The sequence below is a fragment of the Malus sylvestris genome, chromosome 13 (assembly GCF_916048215.2).
Source record: "Malus sylvestris chromosome 13, drMalSylv7.2, whole genome shotgun sequence".
Lineage (NCBI taxonomy): Eukaryota > Viridiplantae > Streptophyta > Magnoliopsida > Rosales > Rosaceae > Malus > Malus sylvestris.
Window position 1 is genome coordinate 13,534,998 of NC_062272.1, and position 8,715 is coordinate 13,543,712.

Consider the following 8,715-nt stretch of genomic DNA (forward strand, 5'->3'; position numbering starts at 1 on the left):
AGTTGAATCATTGGCGGCTGAAGTGATGAGTCTCAAACAGGAGATTAGAAGGCTCAAGCATGAGAATAAACAGTTGCACAAGCTTGCACATAACTATGCTACAAACATGAAGAGGAAGTTAACCAGATGCAGGAATCTGATGGTCAGATTTTACTTGATCATCAGAGGTTTGTGGGTTTGTTCCAACAATATTTTCCTTTGTCTTCTGGGGCTGTACCGCGTAGTGAACTTCCAAATGATCAACCTCCGATACCTCCTCCTTCTGTGGCTCCGCCGACTGCTGAGGCTTCACCGACTACTGAGACTTCTCCTAAGCAACCTTTGTGAAGGCTCCCTCTTGTATTTTTCTGCCTCCTGTTCATTTTCAACGAATTTTAATGTAAAACACCTTGCATATCTGTCAATGTTTTAAAAAATAAACCCACACCAAAAATAATTAAACAAGCAACAAATAAAAATGACAATCATGGCAAAATAAAATTGCAGAAAAGGGAAGGTTTTTAGGAACGCAAAACATGGGTTGCCTCCCAAGAAGCGCTTGCTTTAACATCTTGCAGCCAAACGATTCCTTCTAAGCTTGATAGGGCCCACGACACTAAGTGGGATTTCTTCCACAATCTGCCCTAAATCACTCTCATAGTATAGCTTCAGACGATGCCCGTTCACTTTGAATTCGTCGCCGTTCCTTAAGCTTTTAACTTGGACTGCACCATAGGGAAAAACATTAGTGACAACAAATGGCCCAATCCACTTAGACTGTAACTTACCAAGGAACAATCGTAGATGGGAATTGAATAGTAGCACTTTCTGTCCAATTGAGAATGTTTTTCCCCGAATCATTTTGTCATGAAATGCCTTTGTTTTCTCCTTGTAAATTCGTACATTCTCATAGGCTTCATTCCGTATCTCCTCAAGTTCATTTAGTTGGAGCTTCCTATTCATTCCAGCAGCATTTAAGTCCAAATTGAATGTTTTTACAGCCCAGTGCGCTTTGTGCTCCAGTTCCACAGGTAGGTGACACGGCTTGCTGTAGATTAATCGAAATGGAGACATCCCTAGAGGTGTTTTGTAGGCAGTGCGATATGCCCACAATGCATCATCTAAACGCAAGCTCCAATCCTTCCGATTTGGCCCAACAGTCTTCTCCAAGATTTGCTTGATTTCTCTATTCGAGACTTCAGCTTGGCCACTTGTTTGAGGGTGGTATGGCGTGGAAACCCGATGCTTCACATTGTACTTTTTAAACAGCGCCTCAATGGTGTGATTACAAAAGTGGGAGCCTCCATCGCTTATGAACACCCTCGGCATACCAAATCTGGAAAAGATGTTAGCCTTGATAAAATCTACCACCACTTTAGAATCGTTAGTACGGGTGCTTTGGCTTCCACCCATTTCGACACATAATCAATGGCTAGCATAATATAAGTAAAACCATATGAAGGCAGAAAGGGTCCCATGAAATCCATACCCATACATCAAAGATCTCCACATTAAAGATGGGGGTTTGCGGCATTTAGTCTTTGGCACCTATTGTACCTGTTCTTTGGCATCTATCACAAGTTATACAAAATGTTCTAGCATCCTTAAGCAATGTAGACCAATATAAACCACTCTCTAAAACCTTAAGGGATGTCCTTTGGGTGCCAAAATGACCCCCACATGCATAACTATGGCAAAATGTAAGAATTGAATTAAACTTGGAATTGTGCACACATCTACTAATAATCTGGTCAGGACAATACTTCCATAAATATGGATCATCCCACACATAAAATCGTGCATCATTTCTAAGTTTATCACGCTTGTACTTATCTAGAGTGCTAGGAACTTGTTTTGTGACCAAATAATTGACCAAATCAGCATACCAGGGCTCACTTACCTTTAGGGACAGCAATTGCTCGTCAGGGAAGGTCTCTAGAATGGGTAAGGAGTCCTCCTCATGCACCAAACGGCTGAGGTGGTCAGCCACCACATTTTCACTCCCCTTTTTGTCTCTTATTTCACTGTTGAACTCTTGAAGTAGGAGCATCCAACGAATCAGCCTTGGTTTGGCCTCCTTCTTGGTGAGAAGATACTTCAACGCTGCATGGTCAGAATATACAATCACTTTAGTGCCAAGTAAGTATGAACAAAATTTATCTAAAGCAAATATAACTACAAGAAGTTCTTTCTCAGTGTAGAATAATTCAATTGAGCATCGTTTAGGGTCCGGGAAGCGTAGTGGATGACGTGGGGCTGTTTGTTCCTCATTTGGCCTAAAACAGCACCAATGGCATAATCGGATGCATCACACATTAGCTCAAATGGAAGGCTCCAATCTGGTGGCATGATGATGGGGGCCGAAGTCAACATGTCCTTGAGGGTTTTGAAAGCGGTCTCACACTCCTTGTTGAACTCGAAGGCTACTTCCTTTTGGAGTAAACGGCAAAGGGGTTGGGCGATTTTTGAGAAATCCTTGATGAATCTCCTATAAAATCCTGCATGGCCAAGAAAAGAACAAACCTCCCTCACCAAAGTGAGAGAGGGTAAGTGACGTACAAGATCTATTTTAGATTTATCAACCTCAATCCCTTTTTCTGATATAATATGCCCCAAAACTATACCTTGTTTTACCATAAAATGGCACTTTTCCCAATTCAAGACAAGATTAGTTTCGATGCATCGTTGTAAGATCAGAGTAAGATTATTCAAGCATGCATCAAATGAGTCACCAAAGACACTAAAGTCATCCATAAACACTTCAATGATCTTTTCCACAAATTCTGAGAAAATACTTACCATACACCTTTGGAATGTGGCTGGTGCGTTGCATAGCCCAAATGGCATGCGTCGATAGGCAAAGGTACCAAAGGGACATGTGAAGGTAGTCTTTTCTTGGTCACCGGGAGCTATCACAATCTGATTATAACCCGAATAGCCATCAAGAAAACAATAAAATGAATGACCGGCTAACCTTTCCAGCATTTGATCAATAAAGGGCAGCGGGAAGTGATCTTTTCTTGTCGTAGCGTTGAGCTTCCGATAGCCAATACAAACTCTCCATCTGGTTTGGATTCTGGTGGGCACAAGCTCATTATCTTCATTTTTTACCACAGTAACTCCGGACTTCTTAGGAACAACTTGGACCGACGAGACCCAATAGCTATCAGAAATTGGGTAAATCACTCCACAATCTAGTAGCTTGATGATTTCCTTCTTCACAACGTCCATCATGGGTGGATTGAGCCGGCGTTGTGCTTCTCTAGATGGTTTGGCTTCATTTTCCAAGAGTATTCGATGCATGCAAGTGGTATGGCTAATTCCCTTAATGTCGGCCAATGTCCACCCAATGACAGTTTTATATTCCCGAAGCACCCTCACCAACTTGTCCTCCTCTTGTGCAGTGAGTGAAGAAGAAATGATGACGGGCAACGTCTCTTGTTCTCCCAAAAACACATATTTCAAATGGTTCGGCAATGGTTTAAGCTCCAAGGAAGGGGACTGGATTACAGAAGGAAGCAACTTGTTAGTCGAATTGGGAATTGAAATTAGGTTAGGAGACTTACCAATATGCCTTGGATTTGACTCTAGGGCAGCAACCATCTCCACCAATTCTTCTTGAATATGCACGGCAAGATGTTCCTTGTTGTTGTCGTGTGCATGCCTAAGTGTTAACCCTTCATTTTTTTAGTCCAATGTTTTGCGTGAGAGTCTTTTCAAGTGCATCCTCACTCAAATCATCAAGGAATTCCTGCGCCCAAGAGTCAATCAAATCAATAGAGAAACAAGAGTGACCATCATGAGGATATCTCATATCATCAGAAATATTGAAATCAATAACTTCCCCATCAAATTCCATGGTCAATGTTCCCTTGAATACATCTATCTTTGTACGGGTAGTCTTCATGAATGGTCGGCCAAGTAATATTGGTAATTGAGGGGAATGGTTCGAGTCTTCCATTTCAAGCACATAAAAGTCCGCCGGAAAGACTAGGTGATTCACCTGCACTAAAACATCCTCCAAAACACCTTTTGGATACGCATTAGATCTATCGGCCAGTTGAATGATCACTCCATCATTTTTTAATTCTCCCAAGTTCGTAGATGCATATATTGAATAAGGCATGACATTTATTGATGCACCTAGATCTAACATGACAGATTCAAAGCGAGTATTTCCTGTAACACAAGGAATTGTAAAACTGCCTGGATCTTTGCACTTAGGAGGTAATTTTCGTTCCAACACAGCTGAGACATTCTCACTTACCATTACCACCTCTTTGTTCAAAGCCCTCTTCCTTGTAGTGCACAGCTCCTTCGAGAACTTAGCATACTTGAGGACTTGTTTAATTGCATCTAGAAGTGGAATGTTGACTTGCACCTTTCTGAATGTGTCAAGGATGTCTTTGTCACTCTCATCTTTCTTTGATTGCATAAACCTGCGAGGAAATGGTGCATTGGTTGGAATGGAATTAGAAGTCATGGAATTTGAACCCAACTTACCTTTGGTGGTCGAATTAGGGTGTGTAGGTGGCTGTGGCGAAAATTGCTCAATCCTTGCCGAGTGCAGGCCTTACTCTTTCTCCTCAGATTGCATCTTTTCGTCCTCCTTTTGATTGGATTTAGATGACCTGGGATCAGATCCAACTTCTTGTCCACTTTGCAAGGTGATGGCTTTGGCAGATTCGAAGCCTCTCTTTGGATTCACATCCATCGAACTAGGTAACTTACCTGGCTCTCTACTAAATTCCCCCATGAACTCAGCCATTTGTCCCATTTGTCTCTTCAATTCAGTCACCTCTCGAGCTTGATTTTGCACTTCCTTGGCGTAATTGTGCATATCTTTGGCTTGATATTCCTGACCCTTCGCCAACGTAGTTAGTAACTGAATAACTTGAACATTATCAAAAGATGAACCTGAGTTATTTTGGGCAGGTTGTGTTTGGGGTTGTGCGGGTGCATACGGCCTTTGATAGAATCCCGGAGGTTGCTGTCTGAATGCACTTTGTTGTTGGGTTTGTTGGGTCTCCCTCCATTTGAAATTTGGATGATCTCTCCAACCTGGATTGTATGTATTCAAGAACGGATCATTCCTTGGTTGCTTTTGACTCCCAAAACCCACGGCGTTGGCAGATTCCCACTCTCCGTTCTCGATCAATTGAGGGCACTTATCTGTGAGATGTTCATTCATTGAGCACACGCCATAAGCAGCTACACTTTGTTCTTTTGGTTTTTCAATCACCTGTGAAAGAAAAGTAGTAAGATTAGCCATTTGATTTTGAAGTTCGGAAATATCACTTACCTCATTAACTTGTTGCTGTCGTGGGTTGTCTCTTTGACCAACGCCTTCATATTGTTGAGCATTCAATGCTCGGTTAGCAATTAAGGTATTGGCAGCCATGGGTGTTTTGTCCACCAAAGCTCCTCCTGCTGATGCGTCTAGCATTTGGCGTTCAATTGGTAGAAGCCCTTCATAGAAATATTGAAGAAGAAACTCCTCATTCATCTAGTGTTGTGGACATGAAGCAACAAGGGTTTTAAAACGCTCATAGTAAGTGGGAAATGATTCACCTTGGTTTTGCTGAATGCCACTAATCCTTTTGCGTAGTAGAATGACTCGAGAAGTTGGGAAAAACTTCTCCAAAAATGCCCGTTTCATACTCTCCCATGATGTGACAGTTCCGGAGGCTAGCTCATACAACCAATCTTTAGCCTTTTCCAAGAGAGAAAAGGGAAAAGCCTTCATTTTCAGAATGCTCCCATCAACATTCACAGGGGTCATGCTCGAACAAACAACCTCGAACTCCTTCAAATGTTCGATGGACAACCCATGGAACTTAGGAATATAGTGCAATAAACTGGACTTTAATTCGAACTTGTCGGTCTTATTTTGGGCCGCCCTTGGATATTGAATGCATAAAGGCAGAGCATTGTTCAATCCCGAAGCGGAAAGCTCCTTGATTGTTTGATTTTCTACTGCCATATCTTGGACTTCTTCGAAAGTCCTTGTCGTGGCCTCCTTTTGCTCTTCTACTTTGTCTTCTTCAATATCTGGTGCAGGTTGAGATGATTGGGGTTCTTGTTGATTCCTTGCTCGTCTCAAAGTGCGTTCAAAATCGTCATCAAAGTCAAAGATGTGCTTATGAACAGGTTGAGAACTTCGAGTCATAAACCACCTAAAACGAGAAAACAAGTAAAATCAGCAACTAGGAACAAAAACACATGAAAATAAACAAAAAGAAATAATAAGGGATTAGCAAAGTTGCTAATCCCCGGCAACGGTGCCAAAAACTTGATGCGAAAATTATCTTAACACACAAATTTAACCCTCTTTTGACAATTGTAGTACAAGTATAAGTAGGGATCGTTCTGGGACCGGGAATTAGGAGGGCTTGCTAATAACCTCTAAACTGACTCAAAAACATAAAACTAAACTTAAAAATACTTAACAAGACTCACATGACTCAAAGCAAACTTAAAATACTCAAAACAGCTTAAAACAACTAAATAAACTTAAACTAGACACTAGGAATGACTTTGGACGAAAATTGCCTTTTACTTGAATCAAAACATTTAAAAACACAAATTAAAACAGATTCTAACTAATTAGACACACTAAAGTAAAGGGGGATTGAGTTTTGGACGAAGTTGAAACAAACAAACAAGTATGAAAAACTAGACAGATTGTAAAACAAATTTGAGAAATAAGATGATGGATGGGATAGCTAGAGGCTTTTTCTCCACACATGACATGTATGCAAATAACTCGATTTCCAGTTACTACTTCATTGATTTTATGAACGACAATGCTCCATATTAACCGTGACATCACTAGTTAACTCTTAGATTTTCCTTGTTTTATTGGATTGGATGACATCATTCGACAACCTAAAACATTCTTCTAAAGTTCCCTACATGACATCATAATAGAGATACAACCAAAGATCATTACGTTTAATGAAAATCATAAGCATTGACAAAGCACTTGCAACTATGACATCATGTCACTCAATCTAGGAAGTGAACTTAACGCGATTGTTTATAAGCGACCTTCACTACATGTGAATATAAGTTTGTAACGATTATGTGAAACTTCCTTATATTCTAGCAACGGATTTATGCATGCCAATTAAATGTCGACCCTTAATTAACAAATACAAATAAGTTATCAATCAAATAGTTAAGCCAATTGCATTCACGATTCAAGAGTTCATAACTGGAATTTATCAAATTATATTGCACACATAATCATGGCTTTGAAATCACCCCTAGCCAAGAGGGGTTTAGCCACTCATATTTACAACAAAACAAAAGGAAATGAATTTAAACATTAGAAACAAAAGAAAGAAAACACCTAAACGCTCCAACGATCCAAGTTGGACAGCAAGCATGTCCAAGCACTTTCTTTCCCTTCCTTTGCTACGGCCCAAGGTGTTGGTGAGTGTTTGAAGGTTTGTTTGTATGGAGGAATGGATGTGAAGATGAATGGATGTGTTTGGATGAAGGTTGTGTTGAAATGGGAGTGAATAATCTAACCAATATGAACTAAATTTATGTTACACACACTTCCTTTTGTAGAGTAAGTGCATGGCAATGGAGGGGAACATGGAGTGGTGTAGCAATTGAGTGCAATGATTCAATGTAATGATGCATGAAATCTGAAATGATGGAGGGAACAAGGAATGATGTAGCAATTGAGTGCAATGAGTGGTGTTTGAAATGATTCAAAGGTGAAAGTGAAGTGATGATGCAAAGCATGGGGGTAAAATGGAGTGGTGTTGCAGCTAGGGAACATGAATGATTGTGCACATGGTAGAGAAAGGAAAGGGAGGTGGAATGATGCAACAAATGAGTCAATTGAGGGAACATGGATGATGATGCACGGCATAGGAATCCAAAGGGAGTGCAATGGTGGTGCACAGCAATGATGGAAAGGTGAATGGTGGAGTGACACCCCTTTGTTGCTGAGCTCTTTGTCCTTTTTACATTAATTCTTCTTTCTCTTTAACACATTCCTAGCCTCTTTAGTCTTCAATTTCATCTATCCACTTTGCTCCATGCATGTGCTATTCATTCCAAGCCCAAAACTGCTCCAAAATGCATCTTATTGCTTCATAAGGTCTATGGACCTACAAACACACGAAAATAGCTTAAAATACATAATTAACTAAGAAATAACAACATAAATGCATGAGAACAAGCTAACTCAGTTGCATAAATATGCTCCTATCAATCGGCTAAAGTTAAAGTTCAGGGGGAAATTTGGCTAATTATAAAAGTTCAGGAGAGGTAATTGGCTAAAATTAAAGTTCAGAGAGAAATTGGCATCTCTATACAAGTTTAGGGGGCAAACCGACAAATACCTCTTTTTTATATTGTGTTTGATACTGTACCATATAAGAAAAGGGGTGTAATATCCACACATTCCTTTTTACTTTTCACACACCCCTTATTAATTATATCTCTTGATCTTCTTCAATTAATTCGATCTGATGATCGAAAATTAAGAGAGTATATGAAAAATAAAAAAGGGTGTGTAGATAACACACCCCTAAGAAAAAAAAGGAAAAAAATCAAAAATTTTATTGGTCATCGTTTGTTCATTGAATCTTCTCATGTTTATACCTATTGAAAACCACACAAATATATAATAATAATAATAATAATAATAAACCCATACCTTAAATTTAAAATATTTGCCAACAGCCTAAAAAAGGCGTACTTTGATTGAATGAA